Source organism: Cupressus sempervirens, chromosome 8, assembly GCF_028749045.1.
Source record: "Cupressus sempervirens isolate cs-2001-9-10 chromosome 8, ASM2874904v1, whole genome shotgun sequence".
In the NCBI taxonomy this organism is placed as follows: domain Eukaryota; kingdom Viridiplantae; phylum Streptophyta; class Pinopsida; order Cupressales; family Cupressaceae; genus Cupressus; species Cupressus sempervirens.
The window spans coordinates 678273779-678300150 of record NC_143125.1 but is presented as its reverse complement, the minus strand read 5'-3'; positions in this window follow the sequence as shown (position 1 = coordinate 678300150).

Below are 26372 nucleotides of genomic sequence, written 5' to 3'. Positions count from 1 at the left end.
AATTGAAGCCCATGAAAAAGGAAGGGGAAAAGGTATGTAGCAGTGCTAGGATTTTTCTTGTTGATGAAAGGAAGTTTTTAGATGGCATGAAACATCAAAATATGTGCTATGCTTTGATTCCTAGGAAAGATAAAGAAGGTAGTAGTGAAATACTAGTTGAAGTTTCAGATTTACTAGGGGAGTTTGGAGATATTATCTCTGATAATGTTCCAGATGGATTGCCACCAGTAAGGCAAATCAGTCATCAGATAGATCTGATTCCAAGAGCTAGTTTGCCTAACAAGGCTGCTCACAGGATGACTCCTATTGAAACAGAGGAGCTAAATTTGAGAGAGCCCGAGTCCATGTGCAGTACCTGCAATACTTGCACCAAAGAAGGATGGAGAGTGGAGGATGTGTACAGATTCTCGAGCTATAAATAGGATCACCATCAAGTACCGATTTCCTTTACCAAGGATGGATGATATTATGGACTGCTTGAGTGGAGCTCAATACTTCACAAAGATAGATCTGGAGAGTGGTTATCACCAGATACAGATTTGAGAAGGAGATGAGTGGAAAATAGCCTTCAAGACCAAGGAGGGTCTTTATGAGTGGTTAGTCATGCCCTTTGGATTGACGAACGCCCCAAGCACCTTCATGCGGCTCATGAATAAGGTACTTTAGAAGTTCTTGGGAAAATTTATTATTATTTATTTGGATGATATTTTAATTTTCAGCAAGACTTTGGAAGAACATTTATTGCATATTCGTAGTGTCCTTGAAAGGCTAAGGGAAGAGAAACTGTTGATTAATCTGAAGAAGTGTAACTTTGCAAAAAGGGAGTTAGTCTATTTGGGGTTTGTTATATCACCTGAAGGTCTCAAAATAGATCCAGAGAAGGTAAAAGCCATCTTGGAATGGCCTACTCCAAGGTCTGCTACTGAGGTAAGATCATTTCATGGTCTGGTTAGTTTTTACAGGAAGTTTATTAGGAATTTCAGTGTCATATGTGCACCCCTAACTGATACAATAAGAGGGGATAGAAAAGAGTTCAAATGGACTGCAACAGCTGTGAGAAGTTTTGAATTGCTGAAGAAGAAGGTAATAGAACAACCTGTGTTGGCACTTCTAGATTTTAGAAAGGTGTTCCAGTTGGATTGTGATGCTAGTGGCAATGCTATTGGGGCTGTATTAAGCCAAGAAGGTAAGCCTATTGCATATTTTAGTGAAAAATTGAATGATGCAAAGAAGAAGTATTCTGTTTATGATCAAGAGTTCTATGCAATAGTTCAGGCCTTAAAGAAATGGAGGCATTATTTATTGCCAAAGGAATTTGTTTTGTATACTGATCATCAGGCATTACAGTACCTAAATAGCCTAGGTAAATTGAATTAGAGGCATATGAAGTGGGTAGAGTTCTTGCAGAGTTATACATTTGTGTTGAAGCATAGAAGTGGAAAATCTAACAGGGTTGTAGATGCACTAAGTAGGAGACAGTTGTTGCTTACAGTAATGCAGGTTGAAGTAGTTGGGTTTGATGAACTCAAGAATTTGTACCCTGAGGATCCTGATTTTGCTGAAGCCTGGAAAGCTTGTAAAGAACCTATTGCTGTAGATAGAACCAAGTGGTTAGACTATTTGATTCAGGATGGTATGTTGTTCAAAGGTAGTCAATTGTGCATTCCAAGGAGTTCCATGAGGGAAAATCTAATTAAGGAGAAACATAGTGGAGGGATGGAAGGACATTTTGGTCAAGATAAGACCATTGCCATTCTTAGAGAACATTATTTTTGGCCTCAAATTTCACAAAATGTGAAGAAGTTTGTACAGAGTTGCCAGGTTTGTCAAGTTGCCAAGGGGTTTAGTCACAATACTGGCCTATATCAGCCATTGCCTGTTCCATCAAGGCTATGGGAGGACATAAGTATGGATTTTGTTCTTGGATTGCCAAGGACACAAAGGGGTAATGACTCAGTATTTGTGGTGGTTGATAGGTTCTCCAAAATGGCACATTTCATTCCATGCCACAAAACTCATGATGTTGTCTATATTGCAGACTTGTTTTTCAAAGAGGTGGTAAGACTACATGGTCTTCCAAGGAGTATAGTTGGGGATAAGCCAAACAAACTGATAGCCAAACAAAAGTGGTAAACAGAAGTCTGGGCAATTTGCTGAACATATCAAGCGTCTATATGAGGAGGTTCAAGCACACATTACCAAGATGAATCAAGAGTATAAAGCTAGGGCTGATCAAAGGAGAAGACATAAGGAATTCCAAGTAGGGGATCTAGTCATGGTGCACTTACGAAAAGAAAGATTTCCAGTCGGTACTTACAACAAGCTGAAAATGAAGAAATTTGGCCCCTGCAAAATTTTGAAGAAACATGACTCAGGAAATGCATATGAAGTGGAGCTGACAGATGGTATTCACATTTCTCCCATTTTCAATATTGCAGATTTAACAGAGTTTCATGATGATGGTGCAGATGAGGAACTGGTGTTAGAGCCATGTCCAATTCATGCTTCTAAGAAGGAGGAGATAGAAGACATTCTAGATCATCGTGTGGGTAGGAGTACCAGAAATAGGCAGTATGAAGAGTATTTGGTCAAATGGAAAGGACGACCGATCGAGGACTCAACTTGGATTTCAGCAGCTAAGGTTTCCCATTTGGGATTTCCTCTACCATTCATAAAGTGACAGGGTCACTTTTCAATCTACCCTGGGTGTTTGATGCAGGAGCATCCAGAGGTATAAGGGCAATCCTATGTCACCCAAAAAAATGTACTTAGACTTAGTTTTTGTTTCATGTGTTTTTATTTTTGGATACCCATTTGGGTCAAATAAAGGTTCCAACTCTTACAAAAGTCAAGTTTGTTATTAGTGACACACACTTATTCAGATAGTAAATATCTACTAAGCATATTGTACAGTTAACAGTGTTAACTAAGCATTTTAGGCTTTATCGAGTTCTACAATTGTTACTAAGTTTAAGAAACAATATTTAGTTTGCACTGAGCAGTTTCTACTAGGTTGGTGATTATCAGTATAAATTGAGCTTCTTAGTTTTTACTGAGTTCCTCAGTGCAAATTGAGTTGTGCAGTGATTACCGAGTTTGTATCTTTAGTGCTATGAATCCATTATTGATCGAGCCACACAATGTCAACCAAGTGATTCAGTTTATACCAAGCTCATAGTGATAGAATTGACCAAGCTATGTAGTGTGAATCAAGTGATTCGGTTTATATACCAAGTTTCACAGTATTCACTAAGTCACTAGTGCAAACTGAGTTCAAACTACTTGGAAATGATCAGTATGGATTGAGCTTCTACATCTACTAAGTGCATGACAATGCCAAGCATTGACAGTGGATGATGTAGAAGTTGATGAAAGCCAACTTCACAACTCACCGAGATCACCTACATGCAAATAACCCGTCGAAGGGAAACCAAAGAGGAAGAGGTGGAGCTTGGAAAAACTAAACAGATTAAGAGAGAAGATATTGCAAACAAAGAAAAATGTATTGCTATACAATATGTCTTGAAAATGAGTTGAGAAATACAATGAGAGAGCCCGAATATAAGGCCTCAAGGAGACTTATAGAACAAGCTAGAAGATGCTAGGAGATAAGAATGACAACTAAGCATACATCCACAAAAGGTTGAATGTCCTCAATCAAGGTGAGGAGATAAGTATGACTTAGATAGGAATAAACTTTGTTGTCAACAACTCCTAGACTACAAATAAGTTCATTAACCTAAGTAAAATTAAGTAAACGCGTAAATAATAATTATTTACTCTAACACCCACCCTTAAGTGCAACTTAGGGGAATGCATTTAAGCTCACAAAAGCTAAGATGAAATGCAGAATGGGTCCTGACAACAAGGCCATGTTAGGTACCCATGTACAATGCAAAGAAATGCAACCTCTGACAATGGGGAAAGAGGGAAAACCTCATGGGAAAAACCTTCTCCCAAAAAGAGGTAAGAAAATCTAGTAAAGGACTGGAAGAAGCCTCCAACTAGAGGAATGTCTCAGAAAAAAGGAACAAAGAGTGATCATGAAGAGCATCACTGAAGCATGAAGAAGTCACAAAATTTTTAAGAAAGAAATTGTTGATCTAAAGAATCTCCATGCAAATAGAAGGCAGAAACAGAGAGTGTCTATATAGTAGATGATCCATCTCACCAAAATGCATAGGTAGGCAACCACTACAATCACCTAGTGTATAGTATCAAATACTAAATACATAGCTTACACTATTGAACCATCAAACCAAGGAGGCATTAGAACAACAGAATAAGCCCCCCTTAATGCAGATGGGGTGAGATGACAGGCAACTAAGCAAGTGGGCCAAAAATCCTCTGTAGAAAGAACCAAGAACAATGAGAGAGAGGAAGAGGTACAAACACCTATAAAGGCATGTTTCATTGACACATTCATGGGGGGTAAAAACACAAATATGTGTCACCTTTTATAAAGGAGAAGTGATATCAGAATTTAAAGTCTTCAACTTCAACAACATAAAAGTGGCATTTGTGCTTAGAATTTGAATATGATGTGAACTAATGAAATGTGTAAAATTAGATGAAGTTTATGTTTGTAATTTTTTTAAAAAAAATTGAGTGAAATTTTTATCTATTTTTTAATTTTTAAAGTCTATTTTTTTTAAAAAATGCTGAAAATATAGAGTTTTTTTCCCATCAAACAAATATATGTAATTTTTCATATTTTGGTCTAATTTTCGAATATGTTAGAGTCAACATGTATACCTAGTGCACCAAAAAAGAAAAATTGAAATTTGGCTAATATTTTTCAAATTATAACTAGTCAAATTCAAAGTTATTAGAAATTGACAGTTTTTTTTCTCTTGTCAAACTTTTCCAATCACATCTACATATTTTTTAAAACAAATTACATATTCTTGAAGAAGACTCTCTCCTCTAGTGCAACATTAAAAAATAATAAATTTTGGACATGATTTACTATTTTTTTTCTTATTTTTGAATAGAGAACTTCCTGAATCTTAAAATACCTACTTGTAATATTTTCAAATTATAACATATTATCCATAATCAAAACAATAAAAAAATTATATGATCATAATCTTGACCTCGAGACCTAAAAAACTATATTTTTAGTTTTTAAGAAAACTTCAATTTAGTAGGTCAAATTGGCCTTCAAAGTGAGAAGTTTGCAAAAGTTCTTATTTTTTGCTTGTGTGGCTACCACCTAGGATGCCACATAGGTAGTTCTGGCCGAAACACTTATTCCCGAAACTATTCTGGCCGAAACAGTTTCGACCGGAACCCTTGTCGGCCCAACTAACGACTAGTGGTTAGTTTGATAGTTTCAAGTATAAAATAACTTACTCTCAAACCGTTTCATGTAACAAACAACATTGGTGTTTTTTTTATTTTAATAAATATAGAAAATAACAAAAAATAGAAGAGCATTTTTGGAAGACGATGATTTTTGAAGTCATTTTCAGCAATTATTTAGCAGAAATCCTCAAAATAACAAAGGATCAAATATTTGTGAGATATTTTTTCGCGTCTACTTTTTTTTTTAATGTATTCTAAATTGAAGCATTAATTGGTATTTAGTATTCAAAATATAATTTTTTTTCCTATAGATAAAAGTATTCAATGGGTAGTAAAAGGAAAAGATCAAGGAAATATGATAGGAAAAGAGATGACAAAATGAAAGGTCATACTAAATGTAACCAAAACCAACCTACTCAAATTCTTGAACAAGATGAGATTCATAAAGAGAATGAAAGTAATGAAGAGCAAGAAATTGGTAGTTCTACTGATAGGAACAAATTAGAAGGCATAACAAATTTGATGGATTTGGATGAGGAACTACTTTTTAACCAAATTTCATCTAAAGATTTGATAAATGATAACACTATTAGAAAGCCTTGTCAGAACATGTGGGATGAATATTTTAAAGATAAAAGTATATTTGGAGAGGCACAATTATTTGTCAAGTTATTTAGGAGAAAAGATATAAGAACTGTTTTAGTTTTGTTGGGTGTTGATAATAGGAAAAACCATACGCATAATATTAATAAAACAATAGTTGAAAACTTGCAAAATGCTTATAACAAAATTGACAACACAACTCGAGGAGGTGATTTGAGTAATGCAAATAGAGCATTGATGACTACTATATCTAGTAGAAAATTGACACATAGAAAATAGTTACATGCAATTTTTGATGTACTACATATATCCAGAAGAACTATTCAGAGATACATCAAGAGGAGAAATATGATAGATGATAACAATGAGAATAACTAGGTGGATATTTGTAGAGTTCCTCGAAAAGACAAAATTTTTGAAGATGTGAAAAGACAAATTATTGAATTTTGGACCACACATTCTCATGTTTCTTCCAATAGGCGTGATACTATACAAATTAAAGATCAAGAGACATGGGCCAAAATTGAACATCCAAAACATTTCATAGATATAACTCAAAGTGAATTATTTCAAACATTCAAGCAAGAATTTTCAAATGTCAAAATATGTCAAAGAATTTTTGAGAGTTTGTGTCCTTCCTTTGTACGCATAAATAAGATGCGTGAAACTTGTTGTTGTCAAAATCATGTTGAATATGTTCTTCACTTGCAATCATATAAAAAAGTTATGGCAATACTTGACCCTAATTTGGTCATCCCTAGTAGTACAACACAATTTGTCAAGTCCATATTATGTGATAAATTAGAAGATTCAGATGAGTTCAAAGTGCAATGCATCAAAAATCAGTGTGAAGATTGTGGAGATTTATGCAAATTTTCTGAAATGCAAATTGAGAATATTAATGAATTCACACGAGTCTCATGGGTGAGATATGAGTATGAGACATACCAAAATAAGACAGGAGATGAATCCAATTTTTTTTTGAAGGAAAGTGAATTGCGTTATGATGAGTTAATGAACAAGTTTTGTCCATTGATATATCCACATATCCAACATTGTCATGGTGCACGATGGCAACCTAAATAGTATCCTGATTGCAAAAATTGTTTTTCACCTGGTTGTATACTTTTAGTTGTACAGTTTTCTGAGAATTATACATTTGCACCTCAAACAAAGCTTCAAGGGCAATATTATCATTTTGAACAAGTTGCAATATTTGTGCAAGTGACTTATAAACATGCACAATTCGAGGTGGATCAGATAGGAAGGTTGGATGAAAATGAACGCATCATCATCAAAGAGGTTCATTTCTATATTAGTGATGATAGAGTTCATGATAGAAGTTATGTGGCTCATTATTTTGCAATGTTCTCTGAAGATCTCAGAAATTGTGGAATAAATGTTTTAGAGCACTAGATTTGGTTTGATGGATGTGCAGGTTAGTAAACATGAACTTACACATTTATTTAACTTTATTGTAACTTATATTTATTTGTACACATGTGCCTATTTCAATTTGATACATGTACACAAATAATTGTAGATACTTATCATGTTTCATGTTCACAGGACAATTCAAATCTGCAAAAGCATTTAATTGGTTAGCAATGCAACATGCTACAACCAATGTTAGGTTTTTATGGAATTTCTTTGAAAGTGGACATGGAAAAGGGGAGCATTATGGAGCAGGAGCATGTATAAATTGTGCACTTTGACAACATGAACTTGCAGGTAAATATATGCATTTAATGTGCATGTTTAATACTAGTAGCATACATACTTTTAAATTATATATATATGCATATTGTATGTGCATACAGGGAATAGGATAGAGAGTGAAAATCAAATTGTTGAATGGTGCAAAGTTCATTTTGCTACTCGAGATACTGAATACAATAAGCATTACTTTTGGGAAGTGAAAGGTGAGCTCTAAGTTATATTTATTTTTAAATGTATTTTTCAAATTGTTCAGTTTTATATTAGATATAAATATTTTGAAATATGACACTTATTTTTAATGTATTTGTAACAGATATAGATCAATCTAATCCTTACAATTGTCAAATGATTCTTGGTATTAGAAGTTTGCATCAAGTGATGACTACAGGAAACCATAAACCTCTAGTAATTAAAGTAAGAGAGAAAACATGTTTTTGTGATGACTGCATTAAGGACAATTTGGTGAGTGCATGTGAAAATATTGTGAATGGATATGTTTCACATTGGGATTTGAAAGAGATAGTTAGAAATCCTCCTTTTGAAGATGTTGACATTGACATTGACATTCATGATCCTGTATATTCAACTGATTATGAGCGCATTTCTGATTTAGTTATGGCAAGTTTGTGTGTATATATTATAGTACATATATATAAATGAATATACTGGCATATTCATTTTAAAATTAATTTATATTTATCTATATTTTTATATACATGCAGTTGATATTTTTGCAGTTCAAGGCTTACCAGATAATGTGGAAAATTCGGACTCTTATCTTTTAAGACGCACAGAAGTAAAACACAAGTTGCTAGAAGGAACTATAGATGCTGATGGACAGTCATATCCAATTGGATCAGTTGTTATTGAAGGAACATATTATCAACAAACAATAGTAATTGATAGTGGCATTGAATTTATTGAATACAAGCCTAGAGAAGAAGTTTTACATTACAATAACCATGTTATAGCAACAAATTTACAATTTGAAGCAATGCAAAGAAGAGGACGTTGTGGAAATCAAAAGTGGAAACTGTCTATTGAAGAACATGAAAAACTTCTAGAGATAATAAAAACTAGAGAGGATCCTAACAATACATTGTTTGTGGAGCTCTAGTTTACCTATGTACTTATTGTGGAGCTTTAGTTCAGCTATGTCTATATATCTAGATTATACTTTCACATTTAACATTGATAGAATATTTGTTTTATAAATTTGTATATATTGGACCATTTATCTTGGATATGTGAAATTAGACACATGTTTTGGATAAATTTATATACATTGTTTTTATTTTCAAGATACATATGATTGTTAATAAATGTATTTATGTTACATTCTATGTTATACTCTAGATTTATAAATTTTAAGTTATATGTTCTTACATGTATATTTTATATTCTATGTTATACTCTTTATATGTTACACATGTACATGTTTATGTTGCCCTTAGGACATGTCATTATTTAATATAGTTAATTATACTTAGATTAAGGCATTAAAAACAATAACATATACATATTTACATAAATATTGAAAACATATATGTCTATACATTTAACACATGAACATAGTTACATACATCTATGGAATAAAATATACATAAATATATTGAATTTATGTATTAAATTTATTGAATTAAATATGTATTAAATTTATTGAATTAAATATGTATTAAATTTATTGAAATATATATTTCAAATTTATGTATTAAATTTATTGAAATATATATATCAATTTGAATAACACATATACATAAACATGAATAACACATGTACATAAACATAAAAAATTAAGACATTAAAAGATCAATTTAACATATGTACATACATAAGACATTTAGTTCTAATACTCTTGAGTTATATTCTTAAATACATGCATTAAATTTATTGATTAAATATTGAAAACATATGTATACATTCAACATGAACATAATATGTACATCTATACATAAAATAACACATCTATGAAATAATGTATACATACATGGGTAAAATGTATCCAAAATACGACATCAAATATCTCTAGAATACCACATGCATGCATCAAATTATTCAAAATAACATGTACATCCATAAAAAAGTATCTAAAATAAGACATGTATCTAAAATAACACACATACACACACACACACACACACACACACACACACACACACACACACACACGCACACACACACACACATACATATAAGTATCTATAGAATAACACATGTATTTGAGATATATAACATACATCTCTGCATATAAAAGTATCTGAAATGAAATGTACATGTATATATATAGAATATCTTGGCAACATCAATGAAATAAACATGTATGTGTAAACTAACATCAATCACATCCCCCTCCTGATCCTTGACCCCAAGAGGCTCCATGACCTAGATCTGCACCCTGCACATCAAATGAAAGAAATATATAATAAAAATAAATAAATATATCATATATAATAAAATATATAATAAAAAATACATAACATACCTGTGACTCATGTCATGAAGGATATGTTGGGGTCTAAAGATCTCCAAAAGGCAACAAACTATCACTAAGACCCTATAGAACACACATGTACATGTACACACAAGTTAAATTGAATCACTCAAGAATATGTATGTGTAAATTTTATAGTAACAAATAAATATAAACATATATAAATTTGCAATATTTACTATAGCATAATATAATGCTCTGCCAAATAGACTGATATCTGAGTCATGTAGTGATAGAGTGATCTCTAAATCACAAAATCTAGGTGCTCTAAGGTTAGGCGGTGTAGGAGTAGGAGCAGGTGCTATAGGATCCCAAGAAGGTGTGGGGACTATTGTGGGGATAGGAGTTGTATGGCCCTCTATAGTGGTAGGTGCTATAGAATGTTCAGGGATATCCTCCTATCCCTGTGAGGGCTGTGGTCCTGTTGTGCATGATAAAATATGGCTGATGTATCCACCAATGTCACGAAGAGGAATCCCTATGACCGTCGACAATGCTTGATATGCTCCAAGAATATCAGATACTAAATAAGATGACATACGACGCAATGCATTCATATCTGATATGGTTGAAACCTCTAGTGGCGATGGTAGATTTTCCATCTCATATCGATCATCAACTCCTATGCTAGAGGATGCACCTGTTGAAATGGGACCATGAGATCGTAACATGTATCTACCACATCTATCTGAAGATATCTTCTGTAACTATGTGATAACTGTGGCAATGCTAGAATATATCTGAGTCCTGACTATATCATCAGGAACACTCAAACCTGCAACAGTCTATTGCCCCACTTTTCATCCTGTACCTATCTTGCAACAGTGGAAATTTAACTTGTATCATGTTTAGTTTGGTCGAGTTAGTTGGTCCTTTCCTCCTTAAGTGATAAGTATCTCCATCGGGTTTCCATCTTCTCCCTTCTCTTGCATTACATAATCGGGTGGGTTTCCTTATCATCATGAGTCTTGTGGGTAGCTTAGAACCTTGCTCGATGGAGATTCTTGGATTATGTTATCTCAGATGAACTTACTTGTAGCTCATTTTAATCTAGGCATAAAGAAAATTGAACTTGCAAAAAATCTAGTTTCATCTTCCCCTTGTCGGGTTTTCGCACCCAAAAGGTGAAACTCTATAGAGATTTATGAGTACAGTTTATGAGCTTAAAGAAGGAGAGTAGGATTATATTATGGATTGATCATTCAAGTATTGCCATGTTTTTACCATGGGAATCATTCAAAATTCACTAAGATGATGAGAATAAGTTTTGGGGGAAAACTCTAAAACAACTTCTCCTCGGCAAACTTCAAACCAAGAAGTTAGTTTTTCGAAAAGGCATTTGCATAAAGGTAAAGTAAGTCAATAGGTCCCATTTTTCACTTTTGAAGTCTCATTCATATTTTTTGAATGCTTGAAGTCAAGTGATTTGGGCATAGGAGGCAAAACAAAGACAAAGGTGAAAAAGCCCAGATTGCCTTCCCCTCAGCAAGGTTTCTACCCTCGGAAGCAATTTTACGCATCTAATGGAAAACCTCTACCGCAAGCATGGTTATTTGAAAAATTGATCGCAAGGTGTTTTGGGAAAGTAATGGAAGCAAATTTGTTACATATGTGAAAGTATTTTAAATAGAATTCAACCAGGCGGGTTTTCTTCCAAGGAGTACTCCGTTTCTATTTCTCGAAAACTGGCTAAATATGGGAAAGTAAGGCTGTAATTAAAGAAAGTTAGTGTCGGGCCAATGAAAATAGTGAAAGGATAGGGAAAAATATTTTATAACCCTCACATTTACCACTTCAACAAATTTATCCTTAAATTTGCTCGTGTGGCGCGGATCATGAAAATCAACAGATAGATTAAGTGTTCTTATATAAAGATGAACATAACAAATTTTCAAATTACTGCTTTCTCTTTTGAACTATTATGCTATTGTATTGAATAGTGCTTTCAAAAAATTTCAAAGTTACAAGGTTCACTTCTTGCACTATTTGCAATTGTCAAAATTTAGTTTACCTCTATATCAGACAAAATGACAACAAGATTCAAGGTTTTGATGGACTGGGTGGAATCAAGTCTACATGGCAGAGTATCACAGACACTTCACTCCATTTCTTCGACATGCAAGATTTCTAAAGAATGTTGAGGATGGAACCAATCCATCCCATAATGGAGAAACTTCAAGGAAGTGGACTAGTAGAAGTAGCTAGATTTCCAGTAGCAGTACAAGCCCCAAAGCTAATCGTTGAATGTATCAATCACTACAACCCGGATACTAAGCAAATCTTACTACCTAATCAAATGATGTTAATCTCAATTGATAGACAAGCAATAGTCAATTGTCTCTGGATTCTAGAGCGAGAAGAATTCTCTGAATTGACAGTAGGAGGAGCTATGTCAAAATTCTCTCTGAAGAAAATGGTATGGTGGAAAGAGATTATGAGATCTTGGTTTCAGAAACCAAGGAGAGCTAAGAGTAAGGTTCCTAAAACCCTTTTCAGCACTAATCTAAAGCCCAAGATCGTGGACATTATGGTCCTTTTGCATCGATTGAAAGGTGAGGTAGAAGCACTTAATTTTATAGAACATTATTTCTTTTTGGTGCAAATAATTTGCTCAAATACACAATATATTGACTGGGTGTATGAGGTAATGATGCAGGAGCATCCAGAGGTATAAGGGCAATCTTGTGTCACCCAAAAAAAAATACCTAGACTTAGTTTTTGTTTCATGTGTTTTCATTTTTGGATACCCATTTGGGTCAAATAAAGGTTCCAACTCTCACAGTTCCACTATCAGTGTTTGTGTAAATCCCAAAAAAATAGGAGTATGTAATTGAGCCATCATTTTGGTGAACTAGGTGTAAATTGGCTAGATGAATGTAATTGTAATTTAGAGCATTCCAGAAAAAGAATCAGGTCAAAAGGCCCCATGGTTTGAAAGTTATTGCAGTTTTTCGAGTTTTGGAGACCTTCTAAGAATGCTTCAAAGTTAGGTTAGAGGCATTAAATGACCTTGAAAAGGGCTGAAAAATGGGGGACAAGTGAAGCTGGTCCATAGGGCTATAGAGCACTTTGAGAGCTTTTCAAAAATGTAAACGGTTTGTCAATCGGAGCTACGGTTCAAAAGTTATGCCTCCCGAAAGTTTGGTGACCGTTTCTGGATTCTTCTAGATTTGCACCGACCTTTAACGCAGCTTCTGGAACTTTCTATTTGGTCGGTGGATGCCTACTAGCACTTTCTAGAATGTACTCCTAGTCCTTAACCCTCCAGGGTCTATTTAAGGAGATTCCTGGTATTGTAGAAGGCAGTTCGGAGTGGAGTTAGAGAGGAGGTACTGAAAGGAGAAATTATCTCTAGATTTATGCTATTGTAAGCCCTTAGGGAATGTTTTGAAGTTTATTTTCTCTGTACTGAATGTACTAGCTTATTTTCTAGTTAATAAAATTTCCCTTTTCTATTATGTTCATTTTTTTCTTGGGTTGTGTCCCCATCAAGTGGTATCAAAGCTAGTTTTCCTAAGTGTGTAGACAGAGCGCCGACTGTGAGGCAGTTTGTACCGGGACTGTGTGGTTGTGGGTTTGAGTTAAGAAGATGCCTCCATGAAGAGAGCATGGTGGAAGGGCCAGAGCTATTAATCCTGAGGAGGTTAGAGCCCTCCAAAGGTAGGTACAAGCATTGCAGGAGGAGCTCCGTAGAGGAACAATTGTGGCCGCAGGTGATGAAAGTGAAGATGACAACGAAGAAGACAAAATTGGACCAGAAGCAGAATTTGATGAGGAAGTTCTAAATCATGCAGAGGAAAGGCTTTTTAGGGCCATTACTAAGTTTGGGAAAAGACCTACAATTGAAGTGGGTGTATTTTCAGGAAATCTGAAACCAGATGAGTTGATCGATTGGATCAATGAACTGGAAGAATACTTTGAGTATGAGGATATCAAGGACCTAGATAGGGTTAAGTTTGCAAAGGCAAAAATGAAAGGCCATGCCAAAATCTGGTGGCAAGAGGTTCAATTGGAAAGAAACAGAAGAGGAAAGGAGAAGATCACAAGGTGGGATTGCATGGTGGACAAATTGAAGAAGCAGTTCATTCCTATGGACTACAAGCTTGATTTGTTTAAGAAGATGCATGGGTTAAAGCAAGCAAGAAGATTAGTCCAAGAATATATAGAGGAGTTTTACCGACTTTTGATTAGAGCCAAGCATGGAGAAGCAAATAAGGAGAAGGTTTCTTGTTATATCAGTGGGTTGCAACCTAGCATCGAGGAGGAATTAAGTCTGGTAAGAATGACCAGCGTTGAAGAAGCATACCAGTTTGCCTTACGAGTTGAAGAGAAGCTAAATAAAAGGTTTGAAGGAAGAAAAAGAGGGCACGACCAAGGAGGAAGGGGAAGTGGTAGATCATCTGGAGGCTACAATGAAACCCAAAAGAAAAATGAAGATGTGGGTACTAGCAGGAACTAGAGGAATGAGGGTTTCAACCGCTCCCATGATCAAGACTTTGGAAATTAGAGAGGAAGAGATAGAGGACGTGGACAAGGAAGAGGAGGCTTTCGTGGTACCTGTTTGCATTGCAATGAAGAAGGTCATCGTGCCTTTGAATGCCCTCAACAACAAGGAAGGACAGATAGGAGAGCTGAGGGCCAAGCTAGGGTTGCTCATGTGGATGAGGATGCACAATCATCACATTTAAAGGATGCAGAAAGAGGAGAGACCTTGGTAAATGAAAGAGTCCTACCTGCAGCCATAATTGTTCCTCTACGGAGCTTCTCCTACAATGTTTGTACCTGCCTTTGGAGGGCTCTAACCTCCTCAGGATTAATAGCTCTGGCCCTTCCACCACGCTCTCTTCATGGAGGCATCTTCTTAACTCAAACCCACAACCACACAGTCTTGGTGCAAACTGCCTTACAGTCGGCGCTCTGTCTACACACTGAGGAAAACCAGCTCTGATACCACTTGATGGGGACACAACCCAAGAATAGAATGGACACAATAGAAAAGGTAAATTGTATTAACTAGAAAATAAGCTAGTACATTCAGTACAGAGAAAATAAACTTCAAAACATGCCCTAAGGGCTTACAATAGCATAAATCTGGAGATAATTTCTCCTTTCAGTACCTCCTCTCTAACTCCACTCCAAACTACCTTCTACAATGCCATGAATCTCCTTAAATAGACCCTGGAGGGTTAAGGACTAGGAGTACATTCTAGAAAGTTCTCGTAGGCATCCAATGACAAAATAGAAGGTTCCAGAAGCTGCGTTAGAGGTCGGCCCAAATCTAGAAGAATCCAAAAATAGTCACCGAACTTTCGGGAGGCATAACTTTTGAACCGTAGCTCCGATTGATGAACTGTTTACATTTCTGGAAAGATCTCAAAGTGCTCTATAGCCCTATGGACCAGCTTCGCTCATCCCCCATTTTCAGCCCTTTTTGACATCATTTAATGCCTCTAACCTAACTTTGAAGCATTCTTAAGAGGTCTCCAAAACTTGAAAAACTGCAATAACTTTCAAATCGTGGGGCCTTTTGACCTGATTCTTTTTCTGGAATGCTCTAAATTACAATTAAATTCATCTAGCCAATTTACACCTCCTAGTTCACCAAAATGATGGCTCAATTACATACTCCTATTTTTTCAGGATTTACACAAACACTGATAGTGGAATTGTGAGAGTTGGAACCTTTATTTGACCCAAATAGGTATCCAAAAATGAAAACACATGAAACAGAAACTAAGTCTAAGTATATTTTTTTGGGTGACACAGGATTGCCCTTATACCTCTAGATGCTCCTGCATCAGGTAAGCGAGTATCTATCCAGAGCCCTTAGTGCAGCAAAGTTCTACAATTTTTTACATGTCTTCTTTCTTAGTATATATGTTGGCTTCCCTAAAATTATGGTTGAGCCTTCCCAAAATAGAGAACTTTCTAGATGATGTAAAGAGTTATGAGTTTTACCCATGCTTGCAATTATAGAATAGTTATGTAGAGTATATCAGAATTAATGATGTATTTACAATGAGGATTTGTAGGGAACTCTAAGGATTCCTAGAGAGGAGATTCAACCTAGAAGTGATGGCGGCCATCAGTCAGTTTGGTAGCTATTTCATTCAATTCTCATCCTTTTCATATTTACATCTTGCAACTTTCGATAGATTTCCCCTAAAGCTGCCCAGATACCTGAATGACATGATCATGCTCATTGAGATCGTGAGACAAGCAATTCAGGTGAACATGCTGAGCGCCAATTTGAGGAAGAAGGGATATGAATTCCCCATGAAAGTTGGAGCCTACAACTGTGAGTCTTGACCAAATGCTAAAAACATGCTTAAGGAATTTGAGAACAAGTATAAGTTAGAGGAGTATTAAGTGGTGAGGCCTATGTTTGACCCAAATGGGTATGCCAGAGATGAGCTTCAAATTGGAAGTGTAATCAAGCATGTTACTATTGTGGAGGATTATTGGGCAGATTGTAAAGATGAGTTGGAGAGCTGAGATCAGGCTTTTGCCAGATTTACAGTGGATCAAGTAAAGACATATGGCATTGACTTGGATGTGGAATGGCCAGAAGATGATGGGAAAAATATGTATAGTAATACATATTTGACTAAACTAAGGAATACTCCTATCAGTTCTGAACCTTATGTGGATATAGAGGAAGATTTTGATGTTATGATGACTTGAAACAACAAGAGGACTGGGAAATGGGTTGAGTGGATGACAAAAAAGGGCCGGAGTAAGAGTAAGACTACTCAAGCTTCTCTAGCCGCTGCTTCTCCTACTTCTTCTTAGAGTGCCACACCCAGTGTTACAACTATAGCTACTCAAGGACCTGCTCAATTTGTAGGAGGAGGTGATTGACCCCCAGAGAAGAACATTTCAATAGCTCCAACTTGCCAGGGCAGTCCTCTACTAGTAATTGGAGCCCAAGCTAGTATTGAAGAAAAGAAGATGGAAGAGTCAAAAGATGGTGCTACTACTCTAGTCTCATCTTCTCATGTTACTCTATCTCCATCTCCTCATGTTACTCCAACTTCATCTCCTCACGTTACTCCAGTTTTGTCTCCTCATCATAGTCCTATTCCATCTGCAAGTGCTCCTCTTTTGAAGTCAACTGGTTCCCCCATCTAGATAGTAGAGATTGGGGATGAAAAGAGTAGCAGCAATGAGTCCACTAAATTTGATGAAGCTGCAAAGAAAACTAAAGAGGAAGAGAAAGCCCTGAGTTCATCTAGGCTTCTTTTTCAAGATTGAAAGAATCCTTTCTCTACAACTACAGTAGTAGTGACTCTAGTAAATAAGAAGATGTTTAACATAGAGTCACTTGGGATAGCTTCTAAGGTGATTGGTACAGAGTCTTGGTTAGAAGACACCTTAGAAAGGAAGAAGAAAAGAAAAGGTGAGAGTGTACCTACAAAGGACATTGTGTCTCAAGCAGTTCACTCTAGGACTGCAATGGTGAAAGCTAAGAAGCAGAAGACCCTATCAATACTTGGACAAGATCCAGAAATAGGGCATTTGACCATGGAGATAGTGAAGCTGAATAAAGCAGGAAGAATTGAAGATATGTCACCTAATGACTTCACTCTACACTCAATTGATCTTGGAGAAGCTAGACATGATACAAAAGTGGGCTTGTGGAGATCAAGTAATGAAGTGATAGAAGAACAATTGGAAAGCCTAAAATTGTCAAAAATTAAGATGAAGGCCGAGATAGAAGAATTGAATAGGTTTATCAGGCAAATTGTTGTTCCATTAGCAACCATCACTAGTGTACCTTCTACTCAGAATCCTAGCACAATAGAAGTACAGGCTTTTATCTCCCAACTCCAAAAAGTTAGGCATTTTGGCTGGAATGGAAAGGAATGGATTGAAAAACTCAATTCAGATGGAATTGCTTTGATTGATCAAATTGGAAATGTTATCCTTCAATTGGAAATTGAGAAAGATAATATCATATCTAATTGCAACACTTTAGTTGCATCAAAGGCAAGATGTGATGAATGCATTTCCCTCCTAAAAATGATCATCCAAATGAAGGCAAAAGAGGTGATTGAAGCAAAGATTTTGAAGAAAGGGATGAGCCTCTGTTCGAATGGCTTCAAAGTATGCAATTTAAGCTAGAGATGATTCAAGAAGCTGAAGAAGGACTCAAAGAAACAAAGGAAAAAGTGAAGAGGACCCAAGACAAAGCATTCAAAATCATGCAAGGATTACACACTGATTTACAAACTAGTGGGCAAGGGAAAACTCTTATTGGAGTAGAAGTAATAAAGAAAAAATTCTCCACATACTTAAGTAATATGTTTGGAATGACTTCAAGCAATCAAAATAGAGTGGTAGAGTTGCAAACACTTGGTGGATGTGTACACGTGGCTATGGAAGAATTCTCAAATCAGTTAAATGCTATGAAGGAGCTAGCTCGAGAGCATTCAAAGTGGGTCTTGAGATTCAGTAATGTACATGTACCTAGTCATAAGGAACTAGTTCCGGTTATAGTTGCTGCCAAGGCATATAGGGCAAAAGCTGAAAAGGGGAAGAAGTCCAAGTGATTCAAATGATGCCTCCTTTTCACTTTCTTTTGCAATTTCTATCAATTTTGTAAATTTTGTAATGTGACAAACTGACATCTTGTCATTTGTCCTTCTCGAAAGATGAACTAATTAAGTTTATATTGTAACAGTCATCTCTTAAACCCTATATGTACGAAGTTGAATGATGAATAGAGGGTCAATAAATTTTTTGGTGTGAAATACTTCTTGTTGTAGAGACAATTGAGGGTATTTTATATTGATTTTTTTTGTACCAGTTAGTGTTTGTTTAAGTTTGTATCTTTCTCTTATGGTTTGGATTAGAATGAGGAAGAAATAGAGCTTTACTTCCCCTATTTGTAATACAATGAATGAACATGATAAGTATTGTTATTGTTCGTTCTAAGAGGAATTTTAAGTGTTATCAATTTAGCAGTTAAAGTATAGATTTAAGTTCTTGTAGCTTAGCTCGTGGGAAATTTTTGTGAATTCATAAGATGTGTGGATGCATAAAACCAAATAGATTATTTAAAACTTCTATTCACCTGAGTTAGATCTTGTCTAAGTCTAGCTTGGTTATACCTCTACTATTCTTAGGTTAAGAACACACCCCCAATTAGATGATAAGAATAAACATAATTCATTGAAAATCTATCATAGGGAGTTGTACCTATTAATTTAGAGAAAAGCCCATTCATCTACAAATGGCTTTTCGATTGTTGTAACTAGATATTGTTTAAAACTTCGGGTATTCGAGAGTCAAATCAAAAAGAACAAATTTTTTTACCAACACAGTAATCTATGGACCTCTCAACATGACCAAAAGGTTTGGACCCACCATTGCCCATTTATTAATAGGTGTAGGGGTGTCCACAGGTCTAAATCTCTCTGACAATCAGCCTTTTCCCTGTCCAACATGACCTGGAAAATTTGTATAGTTGACATCTTGATGTAAATGAAATTTTGCAAACAATTCTTTGGAAAAATAAAGGGGAAACTCATCCTTCTATGTCCACCTGTGATGTGCAACTAACCACCGAGGATACATAAATGGAGTGACGAGTGGATCTATACACTTTGTCACTAAATAACCTCTAACCCTAGGCCTATTTGTATAATAGGGAAACATGGTCTTCACCATAGCGGTGGAGTCCTGACTATCAATCTATGAATACTTCACAATGCCAGTGACACTGTGAGAAAGGGAAGAGTAAAATATCTCAATATTAATATCATCAAATGGGTTGTACCCAGAGATCATGTCGATCATTTGGCACAACTCATCTCTAATAGAAACAACCTTCTCCTTATTAGGGAGAGTGGTAGAAGCTAACAATGTAGAATCAAGATACTCGAGAGCATGAGATAATCTAGCAAGAGTATTTGTAAATAAATGTTGTCTCTCCTCAGTAGATGATGTCTATCTATGTGTTGTGCCTGACTCAGCACTAGGATCCCCTCCATGAACACCGGCCTCCCCTAAGGATGTAGGTGCTCCACCAGTACCAGATGCCATAATGATATATATGCAAAGATCTATATATCTATAAATATAGAGTTAAGATATACATACATAAGTACATATGAAATTGAAAGTTAAATTTAATTTAAAACATGTATGTAGATATATATGTACAAAGTTAAATGAAACTAAAAATTTGCACATGTTATTTAGTACATCTAGCTCATGTATGTGAATAAAAAATATGCATGTATGTTATTTAGAACATCTAGGTTTAATATGTTAATGTTTTCTAAAATGTAACTAATAGGTTTGGAAAATGTAATGTTATTTAAAGGACATGTATTGGTTTACTATGTTAATATTTTTTAAAATGTAACTAATATATTTGTTGAACTAATGTTCACTATGTTAATATTTTGTAAAATGTAACCAATAGGTTTGCTGTTAATCTGTACTATGTTAATGTTTTCTAAAATGTAACTAATAGGTTTGTTGAACATTAATGTTTACTATGTTAATGTTTTGTATTTAAATATAACCAATACTTGTTTGTTAAACATTAATGTTTACTATGTTAATGTTTTCTAAAATGTAACTAATAGGTTTGTTGAACATTAATGTTTTGTAAAATGTAACTAATAGATTTGTTGTTAATGTGTACTATGTTAATGTTTTGTAAAATGTAACTAATGTTTTATTATCAACTACTAAACTCTATGCTAATGTTTTGTAAAATTTTTACTATGTTGATGTTTTATAAAATGTAATTAATGCTTTATTATCAACTACTAAAATATATATTTAAAATATACTTAATTTAATTAATAAAATATTTAAAAACAATCCATTTAATTAATATTATCATATAATAACTAAAAAACATTAAAAAAAAAAAAAAAAAAAAAAAAAAAAATTCACCTACCTGTTACAGCTATAACACTCTGACTGCCCTGGTGATTGCTATAGTGAAATCAACAGAGAAAATGACTACCCGAGAGAGTTTTTGCTGTATTTATAAAATTAGGTATGTTTCGGCCGAAACCCTTTTAGCCAAAATAGTTTCAATTAGAACCCTGGCTACCACGATGGTGCGAGAAAGCACCACGTATGTCTGGCCAAAACTGTTTCGGCTGAAATAGTTTCGGTTGAAATAGTTTCGGTCAGAACCCTTGTATATATCACAAAGGGTGACACAAGTTTGTGCTTCCACCTTGGGGCTAATGTTGTAGAAGGGACACTCACTTGAAAAAGGAAGAGGGCACAAAAATGACAACAACTAATCCCCCCATGCTGCTTTATAAAATAGTGCGAGTACAACTATCTCAAAACAACGTTCATGAACCTAAAATGCAAGAGTGGCACTTTATCTCAGTGCATTTGCATAAAGATTCTTACAAATGATATCAAAAATGATTAAAAAGGGAAAAAAGTTGATACAAAAGATAGTACAGCCCAAAAAAAAGATCCCATGCCATGCAAATGATCCTCGGACTTGGAACACCCAAGATATCCACCATAGAACAAAATTGTCAAAAACATGATAGAAAGAGGATGATGTAGAATCTAAAGGAAATGATACCATTTCTTAAAAGATGATAGAATTAGCTTTCTAAAAATATAACATTTTCATAAAATAGAGATGGGATACACAAGAAATGCTCATCAGAGTGAAAAATAGAACATCCAAATTCAACTACAAAAACTAGCAATAAAATTGCATTAAAACCTGAAAAATACCTGCACCAATGTCTCTATCTTGGAACCAACTTTCCAACACTTCATTTGAATCAGAAAAATACCTCCGTATGCTCAAGTTATGGCCAAAATAATGTGAGTAGGTCAAAAAGGGACCTGAAGGAGAGGCAGAAAGGTGTTGATGTAGTGCTGACATCAGCATTTCACGCGATTAAATTTGATAACCAATGGGCAGTCATGGAAAAAAAAGACTGCCACATGGCATCCACATGGCATTACGGTTGATATGGTGCTGACATGGCACACCCCACGTGGCAAGTGCCAACATGGCACCCCCCACGTGGCAAGTGCCAACATGGCACCAATACCACATGATACTCATTGTATGATGCCAAGTGTCTTGAAAACACCAACTATGCAGGGTAGGTACAGGTGGTAGTGACTGGTTAGCGGTGGTGGCAGTGGTAGCCGTAGGGTGGCAGAACTTGGTAGAGGTCCCCACAGGGGTGGTTGCTATTGGTGGCAGTGGCTAGTTGGTGGCTCGCAGGCGGTGGCCAGGCCCTGGCATTGTTGTGGTAGCACGACCCATTGAGGTAGTCCTTGGGCCAAGTGCAAGAGGCACAATGATGGCATTGGGGTGGCTGCATGGTGGCTATTGGGCAGTGCTGCATTTTTTATCTATTTTAAAAAAATTCATTAAAAATTCATCCATACAGGTCCGTACGGCCTCCTGGACAATTTTTTTTTGCCTCCCAAATCAACTATGTCCAAAATGGACAAATTTTATATGGATTCTAACTATAACATACCTTCTAAACTCAATGGTAGTGTTCGTTTAGACCCAAAGTGCTCCAAAAAATGCTCTTCCCTCAGATTGAAGAAAAAAATCATAAACAAACTAGGTTTTGTGTTTTTGAATCGTGACTTCAAAAATCCTTTAGACAAGAAGCAACATAAAGGCTTTGATATCATGTAGAAGTTGATAAAATCCAACTTCACAGCTCACCAAGATCACCTGCATGCAAATAACTTGTCGAAGGGAAACCAAAGAAGAAAGAGGTGGAGCTTGGAAAAACTAAACGGATTAAGAGAGAAGATATTGCAAACAAAGAAAAATGTATTGCTATACAATATGCCTTGAAAATGAGTTAAGAAATACAATGAGAGAGCCTACATATAAAGGCCTCAAGGAGACTTCTAGAACAAGCTAGAAGATGCTAGGAGATAAGAGTGACAACTGAGCATACGTTCGCAAAAGGTGAAATGTTCTTGATCAAGGTGAGGAGATAAGTATGACTTAGATAGGAACAAACTCCCATGTTGTCAACAAATTCTAGACTACAAATAAATGCATTAACCTAAGTAAACTTAAGTAAAAGCGTAAATAATTATAATTTACTCTAACAGATGCCAAGTATTAAAACCTCACCGAATTAGTCTTCAAAACTCGAGTTTTTGCAATTGGGTTGACTTTGTGTATTTTGTGTAAACTTGTATTGTAGTTGACTTTGTTGAATTGTAATTTGGATTGGTATATATGTAATGCATTGTATTACATCCAAAAGATGTATGAAAAGTATGTAGCAAGAAGAGAAGAGTAGAAGTGCAAAATTCAAGGCTACAACAACATAACAAGCAGCAAAGATTTATCTATCATAGCAAGGTGATCATTACACTCAAAGGAATTTTATTCAGCAAATCAAGTTGCAAATCAAAGATTAGCCACTATTTCATCCTAACAGGTTGATCAGTTAAATCCTTTCACAACTTAATAGTCTTTTGCAAATATCTTTACTGAGTGCATACTTCATTGTACGTTTGTAAATCCTTTTGCAAGGTGGACCTAGCAGTCCTTATTGCTCCTAATAGGGTAGATCATTAGAAGTGATCATTGTAAGCCTTAGCAAGCCAACTTTATACTACAATACTAAAGCTTGTGGGTATTATCGCCACCCCAGTTTTACTTTCTATTTGGAAGGTTTTTGGGTCACCATATTGTGTGTCAAAGTGTTATGAATATTTTAATGCTTTCAATTTCTTATACATGAAATTAGATCATAACTTACATGAAGGATTAATTGGTAAATAAAGATTAAGTTTTTATTGGTTACTGATTCACCACTCCCCTCTCAATAACTTATCCTATCATATATATTTCCAAAAATTTCATGTTGGAAGAGATCCTCTCTATAGGCTTTTAAATCATCATATAACTAGGCAAATACATGTTTGTATTTCCTCAGTAAATCAATCAAAGTCTTCTTGATCTTAGGAGATAGATTCCTTCCCATATACACCTTCTTAGGTACTTCTCCATTTCCAATGTTTATCTCTTCTAAATCCTTTGCATCATTCTATTTCTCATTAGTTTTAGATCTATCATGGTTATCAAAAATAGTTTCTAACACATCGAATTCCTTAGGAATCTTGTTTGTTTTCAATTGAACAACTTCTTCACCAAAAATGGTATCCTTGCCATTTATTATTGCTACAAGTGTTGTACAATCAATCTCTTATCCCCAAAATTGGTCTTCACAATTTAGAAACCTTAGAATATATTTCTCATCTTCAAAGACATGCCAATTTTTGACATCACGGATAGATGGTCTGGTCTGCACTTCCACTTCTGATATGTCAAGATTTATACTGATATTTTCCAATAAGTTGACCATCTTACTGTTACCTATATATTTCTATATTATTCTAGTTGCATTAAAACTTTCTATCATGTCCCAAACAACGTTTATAAAATATTTCAATATCTTATTCTTAGAAACATACACTCCTCTTATTTGGGAAATGATTAACTCAAAATCACCAACAACATACAAATACTTAATACCATGTTTATGAGTCGGCCTCAATCGTAACAATAAAGCCTCATATTCTGCAATGTTGTTTGTACATGGAAAAATTAAAGTGAAAGAAAAGTTGTAAGTGAACCCATTAGGAGAAATTAAAATAATACTTGATCCTGACCCATCCTTACAACAGGCTCCATCAAAATACAAGGTCCATAAATCCCCCTTTTCTACCTTTAAGTTAGCTTCCACCACAATAGGGGATTTTATTGGTTTCCTTTTCAACACTAGAACCTCTGTCCTGAATGCATTTAGATCAGTATCTACAAAACAAGTCATTGCATTTTCACTATCTTGCTCAATCATATAAATACTCTTGGGTTCTCTATTGAGTTTGACTAGCTTGTCTTCAATTTGGAAAGTGGCATAAAATAGATCACATTGCATGTTTCCACCCATTGTTGCACTCCATTTTCTAGATAATAGCATATCATAATGGGGTGGAATGTCAACTACCAGAATACCCATTGTCATCTCTTTACTAGGATAGGCAGATAACTTATAAGGTAATGCATTTATGATCCCTATGACAACAACCTCTTTTTGATCCATGACACAACACCTAACTTGAAAAATATCTACTTTCAACCCTAATTCTTTCATGACTTCAAAGGGCATCACTGTGTTTGATGCATCAAAATCTGTCATACAATTTTTTAAGGTTTTCCATTTACCATAATACTTAAGAAAAAGGGGTCAATATTTTCTAGATATTGATTGACTAAATCATTTAAGTATATGGGTAGGATTTGAGATACTACCCTTTCCATCTCTATTGGTTCACTATTTTCAATAGGGTTTTCATTTGAATTACAAATAAGATCAATACCTTCCTTAACACTCCCAACCCATGCCATAGCTTTATCCTTATGCTCTGGGATTCTCAATAATTTTGAAAGTGGAACTTTTACAATAATTTATGACAACATGGATAACATGTCAATAGGAGAGCTAGGAAACTTTTCAACATACATAACTTTCACCTCCTTTTTCTTTTCAATGGTACCAACAGTATCATGACTTTTTTGTTCATTACTTCTAGCAATTAAAAGGGATGCCTTTTCCTCCCCCTTTTGCTTCTCGTTATTTTGAGCTTTGAGGACCTTTGAGGTTTTTGCTTTCTTAGGTTCCCACTTTTTGCTCACATTTTTTTATCTTGATTTCATATCTCTCCTTTGCTTATTTACATTTTCTCCTTTGGGCTTTGCATTCTTAACAAAGATACCAACCACCCTACCAAGATCACCCTTAGATATCATGCCACAGTTTTGCACTTGTGCAACCTTGTTAGCAATGACCTAGTCAATCTCTTCTTTAGTGGGCCTTCTCAAGATGACCTCCTCCTTCGAGGAGATCATGTTACAAGTAGCATCATTTATTTTATTTTCATCTGAGAAGATTTGTTGATGCATAACATTGTGCATTTGTCTTTTTTCATGCACATCATTGTCAGTATCATCAAAGTCAAACACATCATCATAATAATATTCATCAATGGTACACCCCACATCGTTAGGATTTTCTTCATGATTATATTTCTCTTCATATTCATTTGGACAGGTGGAGAAAATATTGAAACAACACAATACTCTAATGAATGAGATAATTGACTTACTAAAGTTTTGGATCATCCCTTCTTCCTAGGTTTCCAATAGCTCTCCTATTATTCTTCATATTTATAGCTATTCTAGAAGCATCTC